The sequence below is a fragment of the Haliaeetus albicilla genome, chromosome 14 (genome assembly GCF_947461875.1).
Source record: "Haliaeetus albicilla chromosome 14, bHalAlb1.1, whole genome shotgun sequence".
NCBI lineage: Eukaryota > Metazoa > Chordata > Aves > Accipitriformes > Accipitridae > Haliaeetus > Haliaeetus albicilla.
In genome coordinates this window covers 22,763,456-22,775,546 of record NC_091496.1, presented here as the reverse complement: position 1 = coordinate 22,775,546, position 12,091 = coordinate 22,763,456, and the positions used below count along the sequence as shown (strand labels likewise).

General features: G+C 43.0%; 1 protein-coding gene across 10 annotated transcripts in view; it reads left to right on the top strand.

Moving 5' to 3' along the window:
- Nucleotides 1–12,091, top strand: part of PLXNB2 (plexin B2) — a 261,927-nt gene that overhangs the window by 10,055 nt on the left and 239,781 nt on the right. The gene's annotated exons all lie outside the window — the stretch shown is intronic.

The window sequence follows — 12,091 nt, the reverse complement described above, 5'->3', positions numbered from 1 at the left end:
GTTTTTTTTTTTTAACCTCTGTTTCTTCTTCCAAAGTGGTGTGTTGCTTGCTTGAGAAGGAGGAGGTCCTCTTGTAGAGCACTGCAGTGCAGTTGGCTTGGTGCATCGAGGCAAGAGATGGCTGTGTGGGGTTTATGTGCTTTGGGCTTTGGTTGAAATATTACAGCCTTAAATTTAGTGCAATAATCTGGCAAGAAAATGTATTTACTTTGTAATTTTCCTGGATACTGTCTGATTTTAATAGTGATTTTTATGTGTATTTTTATACCTCCTGGATCTGTAGTGTAAAATGACATTAAGCAACTTGTGCATGTGAATCATCTCCAAGGTAACTTAGTTATCAAAACATAGTATCTCAATTGCTCAGAGTAACACTTTCCACTTCTCTAATTGCACTTTTGCAATCTGTGTTGCTTATACGGCCACTGTTCAAATTATTGTGTACAGGTGTACTTGGTAAGGACTTTCCAATTTACTTTTCCCAGTTGTAGCAATTAGTTATTATCTTTTCATTTTGATCCTGAGGCCTGTAAAATAAGTGAGTAAATGTAAACAGCATCCTTGAAACTAAAGTCTTCATGGTATTTTCTCCTACTGATAATTTGAAGAGGCAGACTGTGTTTTCTGTTGTCTGTGGCATAATTAATCTACTTGGATTATACTTGAACAGGAGCTCTGATATCAGAAGAGGGTTTAGCAGCCTTGGAAGTTAGGAGCTTTTGAGTAAGGCAGCACTGCAAAGTTACTGTACATCATTACTCAGCTTGTTGGGAAAAGAAAAGACTGGTAAATTTGTGGCCAGAAATGGCTACGTACTTGCTTCCTTTCTCTCTCTCTCACAGACTTTTCTATGTTGCTCACACCTTTCATGTACATTAACTTGGCATGGCCAGGTTGTTTGCTGCTGTGTCTCTGTCCCAAACTGAGATGCTCCTACACCGTGCTAATATTTCAGTGGCATCGGTCAGACGAAACAGGTGTATCTGCTGGAGTACCAGAAGTCGGGGCTGCTTTGTATGTAGGTTTGGTGTCCAGAGTGCCATCTGTGTGATCCACTGTATGCAGTGGGGTCCTGTAGGTTTCTTGACTGGGGAATTCATACACTCTGGTTTTGTTTCTGCCTTTAGCAAGTAATTTCATTTCTCTCTGATATTTTTTTTTTTTTTGTAAATTATCTTGGCATTGCCTCTTTTTGGGGAAATTTGGGGGAATCTCTAGATGAAAAATACAGTTTATTGGTATTTTCGTCATATGTAAGTAGGGCAAGTGGATGCTGCAGCATTCCTTCTTGCCCAGGAAGGGTGGGGACCTGCTAATTCTATAAGCTATTCTATGTCCTCTCCCCAGAAGCCCCTGTCCAAAAGCAGACCTGCATCCCCAGATTTCCTGGCTTAAGCAAAGCCTTCTACAAAGCACTTTTACATCAGGCTCTCCGTACCCATGAGATGACTTGGCAGAGAGGGGAGCGTTTCTGTTCCAAGTGGGTTAGCAGCATGCACAGACCATCATTCAATGATATGAAGTCTTCGGTAGCAGCTCTGCTGTAAGTAGTTCTGCCATCGCTGGCCAGTAGCTGCTTGGTTGTGCTACCATGACTGTCCTGTGGTGCTGTGCTGTGAACTGGACAGGAGAGCTAATCTGGCATTATACCATCTTAGATGTAGTTATTACATGGCTGTTAAAAATAATATTTAAAAGTTTCACTGCATCTCTGATGTGTTTCACAGCATGGCCCTGCAAACACATGTTATTTTGCAATGTTGAATTGAGAAGCTGGAAGGCCAAAAAAAAAGAAAGAGGATTCAAGTCCTGCTTAAATTAATTTTGTTGCCAAACTCTTTGTGTTATCAAGCCACGCTCTCTTCCTTTCCTGCCCATCCCCTCCTGGGTGGCCCTATTAGTCAGGAAAGAGGAGGTTTTTGCAAACAAAGTTAGGGTGTTGAGCTCGTGCTTTCAATAGCAACCGTGCCCCTGCATAGTTTTGCTTCCATTGGGAATAATTGAGGTGGCTTTAAACTGAATACGGCCATTTTGCATAGAACTGGCTAGTGCCTTTATTCCTTATGGGTGCTCTAAATACTATGTCCATTTGCACTTTGTGGGGGAGCTTTCTCAGTACCTGTTGGTTTTCTTTCTCAGCTAACGACCCCCCATGCACTGCTAGCGCACTCTGTAGTGTTAACCATGCACATAGTCACTTTCTTTTCCCTCTTACCTCATCTTAGAAGACTTTGCTCTTGAATCTTGTAAATGGGGTGATAATTTCAAAGCAAACAGCTTCCAGTCCCTTCTTGCCAACTTTTGCCCACAAGGTATGCAAAGTAAACAGTGCAGTTAGGAAATTAGTTATGTACTTTCCCTCCTAGTGCAAGGCATCCCAGGATGGCTTGTAGCTCTTTAAGTAATGAATAAAGGGAGAGAATCAGGTCAGTATGCCCAAGTTGCGTTTTAATGTATGGAGCCATTGCACAGATCATTCGTATTCTTAAGAAGCTTTAGGAAAACCTTGTAAAATGTGAGGCTTTAAAAAATCTCCACTATTCATGTATTGAACGTAAAGGTAGTTTATTGCTTGCAGCAGAGAAAGAAAATCAAAATATCAAGGATGGGGTAAAAGAAGTATAGATAATTTTCTTCACATATAAAAAATAACTTTGAAGCAGACTTTACCTAAATATGAGGATTCTTACCTCTGTGAGGCTCTTGGAGAAAGCTTAGAAGGATTTCCAGGTGCTACCATGACATTTATAGGTTTGGTTTGGTTTGGAAACCATGGGTCTGGATGCTGGAATGGCGGGTACACAGCAGTCACAGGGTATGAGACCTGTAATAGGATATGCAGATGCCATCATGGTGTATTTATTCAAGGAGACAAGTGTAGGAAGCTATTTAAAAATGTGGCTTTAAAAAGCTGACAAAGAAATGGTTAATGCTTAATATATTTAGCTCCAGCCTAGGTATTGAACAGCCTTTGCCAATTAAACAATAGGAAAATTTGTTAAATGTGAAAACTAGACCTAAGGTTATCGACCCTGAGGCTCAGCTACAAGGGGATGGCGTGGCTCTAAAGAGGAATAACCATTATTTGATCTCCTCCAAATGAGAGAGGGCAGGTCCCAAGTGTACGAGGCTTGCAGGAATTCAAATCAACAGTCGAATTATAATCTAATGAGGCCATGAGCACAAACACAACTTCAATTTAAAGCTCACATGTGTGGCAGCACAAATAGAAAGCTGGAGGCCCCCTGTCCCAAAAGAAGACCCTTCATTAGCAATTTTACTCCCTTGGCATGCCTCAAAGGGCAGTATCATAATAACCCATAGTGGTTCTCCTTCACACATTTCCAACCACTTCATAAAAGTAGCTATATGCATGGAGTGCTCTCTACTTTTTAGAAATAGGATCTCTGTTATAAAAAAAAATAAAATATATATTTTATGTATATATAAAATATAAAATTATATGTAATATATATAATATGTACAATATATTTTATAGTTACAATTGATGTGTTTTTAAAGGAAAGTGTGCTCTGTCATGTGAAAACTTTCCCTTCATGTTTCCCAAGTGAAGGTTTTGAAATTCGCTGAAGGTAGGCGTTTTTTTAATAGAAATTCCTTGAGTACCATAAACGTTAACTCAAAACACCTGAAAGAATGTAACATATCTGTCTTCTGGAATATTTCACTTGTATTTGTGCCAAATGCAGAGCAGCAAACTCAGCTGCAAGGGCCTAGTTTGGCTGTACTTGTAGTCCCTAGAATGCATAAGCTGATTTATTTTTTTTTAATACAGATTTAATGCTAAGCTGTTATGTTTACCTGAAGGCAGAGGAAATATTACAATTTTAGTCATTTTTATATATATTAGGCACAAGGTAAGGATGATATGTTCCTGGAATAATTTCTTATTAAATAGTTGTGCTTCAATAAAGCATGAGATCAAACATCCCAAACCACACAGTAACTTTTTTTTCCTCTTTAGTTCAAATAAACCTCACCTCAATTGACATATATTTTTCTTTCTGAGTGAAATTATGAATATCCTCTTTACAAACCTAAGAGATATTAGGAGTTGAGGTAGCCTTCTGCTTAGCCTAGTCCCCATGAAACAGACACTGCTTTATGAGATTTGATTCAGCATCTGCTTTTTACCTGTGAATCCTTAATGAGGTTAAAGCTGTCCAGGTAAGTACAATTACAAATGTGATGCAGATCATACCGAAGCCAGGAGATCAGCAGTCCAGAAGCTTTGTGGCTGAACTAGGAATCATCAGAGTAGCCTTCTCCTCAGTGCACACCCATTCCCATTCTGTGCCCATCTTCTGGGGAAGAAAAAGCAGTGGTAGTCAGTGGGACAGACTGGACCTTCCTGGCTTACGCTGTGCAAAGATCAGCAACCAGGTAGGAATCCAGATTTTTATTTATTTTTTGTCCTCTGAGTGGCTGTTTGAATGGTTTTCCTCTTGCTCCGTGGTCAGACAGAAGGCGACATCTTACCTACTTCTCTGTCACAGTTACAATAACTCCTTTTTTTTACATAGTCTAAAGATGATTCTTTTCTTTTTTTTTTTTTCAGACCGTATATGTTAAGTATAGGGGGGACAATATGTTTATTTTTAATCCTTTTGTCTGGAGAAACCCGGCAGAAGATTGCTGAGTGCTGGGAAGGCTGGCTAATGGGAGCAATCCTTGCAGCCGCTTCATATTATTTGGCTGTTTGAAGCGAGAGATTAAAAAACCTAGGTGACATCTAAGTTGGGTTTTATCTCTTTGGTGTGACAAGGCTGCACATGTGAAAGTTTTGAGAATGCTGTAATATTTTTCCTGTTTCTAATTTTAGCTATAAATATCTATGGCCTACTTAAATAAGATGGACCAATGTACCTCAAACTGAATAGCTGATTACAAGAAAATCAGATTGCTTTCCTAAATTGAGCAGTTGCACAAACTCAAAACATTCAGAAAAGGTGAATTAACTGAAGGTGTGGGGATGGAGTACACCAAACCTCAAGCCACCTGTGGGCGGGAGGTACTCTTGAGAGAGAAATTCACTTTCTCCTTTGGATTAGAAAGGGGCATTTGATCCCCTGTGAAGATGGAAGAAGCATGATGCTGCCTCATCCTCCCACTTGGGAGTTGTTCTTCAGTGGAGTGGTCCATCATTAGACCTTTTTCAGGAGAGGAGGTGGCTACCATTTTACAGGAGAGCAAAGTGAAGGATGGGGCTGTACTTACTTGCTCAGGATCAGAACTGCAGATTTATTCCCCAGGCCTGGCAGATCCAGGAGTAGAAATCATGTGTCCAAAGACCTTTGTGCTTGGAGGCCCTCAAGGATCTCCTCCTGGCTGAAGAATGACCCTCAAGTGGTGGTTTGGCTCTATATTGTATGTAAATTGTATAACTTTAACTAACAAGAACGCACTAAGATTACACTGAGTGCATGTTTACACAAGAAAATTAAATTGTGAATCTGTACAGCTGGGTCCGGTCAAAATAAAGTATCACAACATCAGTCACAAGCAGAGGCACATGAAGGAAATCCTTCACCGGTGTTCGTTGGGAGCACTGCAAATGCCTTGCTGTTCCTGGAGTGCAAAATCATTCCTCCCTCCTAAAGAGCATCCAAATGCTTTTAATATTGACCGGGAGATTAAAAAAGCCCCAACAACTAAGTGTACAGCTTGGATCCTATTACTGTATTGAATAGCTATTAATATGGCTGCTGTGAGAGTTGTGGTGGGAGAGGAAGCGTAGCTGCCTGTAGCTGCAAACTTAAGAGCTTCTGAAGTTTTAAAATGCTCCTGCTGCTTCCTCCCACGTCAATACTACCTGCCATCCTCTATTTGTATTTTGTACGTTGACTTGGGAAAAGATTTGATTTGACGCTACAGCACAGCTTGAGGAACTGGCTGTACAGAATATTAATATCTGATCTTGTTTCATTAATATCAATTTCAGGCCCGCATTCCAGAGGGGGTTAATATTAAGCTGTTTTTAACTGCAGCAGTATTGTACAGATTCCTAGACCGAACGCACCAGCTGGTTTGCACTAAATTTTACAGTGCAGGAGACAAGAAACAGACTTCCTCACAGAAAGGGAACGTGGCAGTGGAAGTCCTGGAAGCACAGGGAGGTTTTAGGCACTGAGTGGGATGTCTCGCTTTCTCAGAGAGGTCTGGCAAAGGCAAGGCAGGAGACCAGAGGGATGGCTGGTCTTGCCTGTGCTCTCCCCTTGGTTTCTGATGTTGCTGCTCACCTCAGGTTCTTTGTCCTGATCCCACCTCGGCTCCCTTGTTGACATGTGTTTGTGTCACATTGTGAGTTGTAAGCTTTCAGCCAGGCTGCATTTCTGGGCTGGCTTGTGGCCATCTGCCCAGCTCCTTGCATCCACCTAAAGCAGAAGCAGTTGTGCAGCCACTTGCTGGAAGTTGGAGCAGACATTGTAATGGCCTGATGTCCTGCAAGACCACCAAATGAGGCCATTAGACATGAGGTTATTTTTTTTTTTTTTTTTTTTTTTTTTATAATTCCGATATGCAGTCTTGGAAGAAGTGAATGAACCATATCCTTCTCTCTTTCTCCACTCTTTCCACCACATAAAATGGCATAATTAGGTAGCAGCTATATTGTTTTACAAATGCCTCTATGCGTGAAATTAGTGTGCTTCCAAAAAAAGCCCTAAAACTGAAAGACTCTGCAATGTTTGTTACAGTAAGTTAGGCCTGTGACATTCTATCCTCTGAGAAATATTCCTGCATAGGATCTAGTTATTCAGTTCATCAACATGCATAATTTCTTGCACTACTCTTAGCTTTGAGTCGCGATTGGATTTTGTGAAGATATCTGCAGAGGAGTTTTATGTATTGAGCTGTATGAAAAGAAAAGGTTAAAAATTGTTGCTGCAGCAGCCGTGGAAAGCTATAGCATAAACGCTCACTGCTTTAAAATATGAAAAAAATGGTGTCTTTTAAATATCAAAGGGATTAGTATTAATCCAGCACTTGTGATTTTCTTAAATCATGTTATTTGCATAATAATACTCACCACCTGCTATATCTTCAAAGCGCTTTTCAGACATTAACTAATTGATCTTTGTAACACCCCTGTGATGTAAAGACCTGTTATTATCCCCACTCTGCAGATGTGGAAACCAAGGCCCAGAGTAGCTGAAGGAACTTGTTGGGCGCAGGGCTGAGACGGTGGCATCGTGGGCGCTGGGTCCCTATTGTCCTTGTCCTCTGGGGGTTTCTACTCGCAGCACTTCCACGGGCGGCCGCGCTTTTTTCTTGCCTGCCTTGATTTAAGAACAATAAAGGCACAGAGTTATTTCTTTGTGTCTTTGAAGGGATATTGTCAGGGGATGTTTGTTTGGTTTGATTTTGAGGTTTTTTTGCTAAATGATTTTGCTCCGGTTTTTAGTCGCCGTATAGCCGAAGACACCTAAGACAGAAAAGCTTCTTGCAGCTCCTTATTGTCTGTGTGCACCGCAGCGATACTAGTTGAGAGCTTTTAGGCACATTGTTCTTTGTTCAGGACTCAGTGTGGTCTTCCTATTAGGAGCCTTTTGGTCAAATTTGCCCCTGCTTGTCAGAATAAGAAATTACTAAAATGGGAAGTGACAGGGTGAGTTGCCTGTTGTTACAGAATTTCAATACCTATTCCCATCCCGCGCTGGCGGTGAGCGGCAGTGCCCAGGTGGCTGCCAGAAGAGCAGCCGGGGTCAGGCCGCTCCTGCGGTGGGAGATTGGGGTGGTGATGCTGCCAGCATGGCAGCGTGTTCCCTCCCTGGGGAACGTCTGCCTCCCGGTTTTCCTTCGCTGTGTGTCTGGGGGAGCCACGGGTGCGCGTTGTGCCGGCCCTTGGCTGTGTGGGTGACACGCAGGTGACGTGCAGGTTCCCCCGACCTCCACCACTGCTGACTTCGGAGCAGAGCTTAGTAAAATGCCAGGTCGGCTTTGGCAAGTGTTGTGTACCTGGAGCAAAAATGGGGCAAAAATGGAGGACAGGCAGGTGTACACGCACCTAAGTCAAAGAATAGATATTAAAAACTCTTTCACGGGTAATAATCTGAGGGAGAGTTTAAAATGGGGTATTAAAAATATATATTAGAGTCCCTTTAATCTGTCAGTGTCACTTTAATACTTAGTGCAAGGGCTTAATATTGAATTGTATGGATTTGTTTTTACAGATGTTTCAGCAGCATTATCTCCAAGCAGGAAAATAAATTTTGGTGGTGGAGCACTCAGAGCCCGTCAGTGCTGGTTCAGACTAAACCGTAGGAAAAGCCTGTGTCACGCCAGATTTCAGGATATGGTTTCTGATAACATAGGGTTTCCCAAGCGCAGTGCCCGGGCCCCCACGAGGGCTGCAGCGGTGGCAAAGTAGCAGATTATATCAGCAAGTTAGGGACATAGTTATATGTATTGGCTTTAGTTATTTGGCTAAGCAGGGGGCCAGGGGAGGTGAGGAGGGGGAGCACAAGTCACTCTGAATTCCTTTGTACTCTGGCTGGGACAGATGGGCTGTAATCTCTCCTCACAGCACAAATTACAGGGTTTCCAGACCCTCACATGCTTGGGGGTTGTTGGCTTCTTTTCACTCCCTCAAACGTCATTTCCATACAGCCTGTGTTGGCTCGGGACAGAAACGGCAGGATCTGGCTTCAGGTGAGAGCGTTGCTGGTCCCGTGAGGTGCTCTCTCCATGTTTTGTGGCATCTTCAGGTAAAAGGGATGGAACCAGAGTCCCCATCCGAAACACTGCTCGGGCGAGGGAGGAGAGAGGGCAAAGCCCTGGTCATGCTCCAAGTGATGCTTGGCGACAGGGGAAGCACTCCAGTACCGATTAATCTGCTAGTGGTGCGTTTGAAGATGGGGAGAAGTGGGATAAAAGGTGGATCACTTAGCAAGAGGCTGGGCTGGAAGCGTGGGGCAGAGCATGGGGGGCGATACGAGCCGGCTGGGGCCTGAGGGTTGAACTTGGCTCGCGGGACGCATCGTGACAGCCCGCCGTGCTCCCCTGGCAGGGAGGCATGTATGCGGTGCTTGGGAGAAGGCTTTGGCCGAGGTGTGCCCAGTGCTCCTAGCAGCCGCAGCGGTGCCCCTCTGCGTCCTTCCCCAGCGGAGCACGGGGCAGCCCTCACGCCGGCGGGAGCTGGCTGCTCCGAGGGTCTCGGGGAAGTTGCCATGCTCACGACCATATCGGATTTTTTATTTTTTTTGTGGCCGAGGGTGCAGCGGCTTGGGCAGTCACCTCAGTCAGGGCTCTTATGCTCAGGGAGTGCCTGAGGGAAGAAATGACTACAGCCAACTGTGGTGTCACGGGGGCTGGTGGCGAAGCAGAGATTGAGCTTCTTTTTATCATGCTTGGCAAATGCTTTCTGGCCCTGAAGGGACCAGAGCGAGTGGGAACTTGTAACCCATCTTCCCTTTCCTGCTTTTGCTGCTGAGGTTAAATATGGACCATCAGATCATGTCAGAATTACAACGTGAACATGATGCCCTGGCTTCTGAAACGTCAAATGGGGACATGTCTTCTCTCTCCTGATTTTTTTTTTTTCTTTTTGATCCGAAACTACTGACGTGTGGAGTTCCTTTGTACCACGGATGATAGATGTACTAAAAGGAGTCTGTAGAAACTTCTTATTTTAACATACTTCTTGTAATTAGGGCAAAAAGCTTTTAAACCCAAATCTGTAACATTTCTGCCCCCCTCCCCCTTAAATTAATCAAAGAAATAAGAATATTTGTGCCACTCAAACTTATGTTTGAGACTTGGGATTCATTTTTTAAGCTTGAAATTTATGACGGACAGAGGGCTGTCTGCAGCAGTGAATGACATCCTACATAGGTCCTGCTGAAGCTTCTTCATAGCATCCCATCAGAGGGCCTCACTTCTGGACCGCAGACAACATCAGATGCGATTTATTTCTGGCCTTTGGATCAGCCAGTGCAAATTCTATGTTATTTTTTTTTCTTACTGCGAATGCTTACTCAGTTATGGGAGTGGGATGATGGCTTTCCAGAAAACCTGGGCACCTATCAAATAATGTCTACTTTTGATCTCTTTTTCTGGTGGGCTGTACTGAACTATCAACCCATGGGAGAGGTCTCGGCAAATTTAGTTTATTTAAAAGAACATTGAAAATAATGGAAAATTGGTTTGGGGTGGGATCTGAAGAGGCCATATAGAGAGTCCATCCTCTGTCGTAAGGCAGAATGAGCTGTGGTTAAGCTGTTTGTTACAGATGCTTGTTGAACCTCTTCTCCAGACCTCTGATGGGGAAGACTTCATATCTGTCTATTCCTCTGCTCAACTATTATTACTGTGAAGTTTTCCCTGATGTTTGTCCTGCAATTCCTGGATGCTGTTTAGGTCTCTTGTCTTTAATAGACATGGCAAATAGTTAATTCCCTTCCTCTGTGAATAATTCCTCTCTATTTGTGTAGTCAATAAAAGCTAAATCACTTGCCAATAATTCTTGGGCCCTTGAAATGGCAAGAAAGCAAGCTTTTAAACTGTTTAAAGTTCTCTTCAGAAATAACACTGCTTTGGCAGTTTATACAGCCTTGAACTTGTTTGTGAGTTGACTCTATAGACTCTGTAACTGGCTAGGTTTGTTTAGTAAACTTTTTAAAACCTCTCACCTTCTAAAAACCAATTGTTTCCATACTGGGGTTATAAATGGAGTTCTGTGCCTCTTACTTGTTTAATTTTGCTGTGAACAAAAATGCTAGTGTCTTCATTCAAGGGCCTGCCTTGCTTTGTACCGGCTGATTTACAATACAATGTGTAAATGTAGTAGCAGCCTGGAACAAAGGAGAGCCTGTTTATCCAAACAAATTTGAGGGTGAGGGTGAAGAGGTAAATTGCAGCCTGTTCACTGAACTGCAGCTTGAAAGCAGAACGAAACAACTGCGTGGGGAAACGTGATGGGCAAAATGATCCTCAGGGGTTTTCGGCCCAGCGTCCCTGTAATTTTAGGGTAGCGCTGACCCAAGGAGCCAAGGCAAGCTATTGGGGTGCCCAGGTGCTCCCCAGCCCTTTGGAGGAGCTTTGCTGGCAATTAAAGATTTTTTTTTTTGTAGCCGATTTTCGTGCCCTGCTTGGAGTGGTTGTTCTTCTGTAGGCAGTTGTGTGGAGTCCAATGTAACCTCTTGGCAGGTCTCGCTGCAGTCGCCGCAGTTCCCCTGTCTGCAGCATTTTAGCCGATTACTTCTACTTGTCCTGAACGAAAGCCAGCAAACATTTCTCGGGTTTAAGTATTCTGGGTATTTTAGCCTTATTGTTAAGCTTGTGTATTTCAGCTATAACGGCTAAGTCTATTAGCAAAGAGATTAAATTGTGTAGAAGTTATATTGCCTTGTCCAGACATGAAAAATAAATTGTTAGAAATGGGCTTCTGTCCAAGGCGTGATTGCTCCTGGAAAATAAATTGGACAAAAGTACTCACTGTGGTGCTTTGCTAAAAGGCCTGTGCCTTGCATGCTTGCTTTTCGCGCTTCCTGTAGATGAGTTCACTACCCAATTATAAAAAACATTAAGGAGAATCGCCTATTCAAACTCGTATTGATAGCATGCTTCCTAATGTTGGCTGCGATAAGGGTCCGGGGTTGCTGAAAATCTGCATTTTTATTCTGCTTGTGCTACTATGTAACAGCTTGAAAGGGTGATTTGCAGAACAAGGAAGGTTGGTTGTAGCTGGGACGTGATAAGGTGAACCCTTCTTTAATGCAGCTCATCAGCTTCTTGGCTCAGTTGCATCCTGCATGCTGTGTAGTATTTACTGTCATATCAAGCAACATGAAGTTTCATCTGCCCTTTGTTTTCTTGCCCATTAAGTACAAAATTCATTTCGGTTTTGCAGAGCTTTCTTCTAAACTTTCCCGAGTTATAAATTATGGCTTTTCTGAAATCTTCAGCCTTGCCTGTGGGAAGAACACTTTAATTTGGTTTAACAGTAGATGAGTAATCTAGCTACACATAGTGATTTTTCAGTTCAGCTGCAGTCAGCTTCTTACTCCAACTGTTCCACTAAAATTTCAAAGGCGGCAATCAATTCCCAGCCAGCCTTGTTTATCCTCCTTTT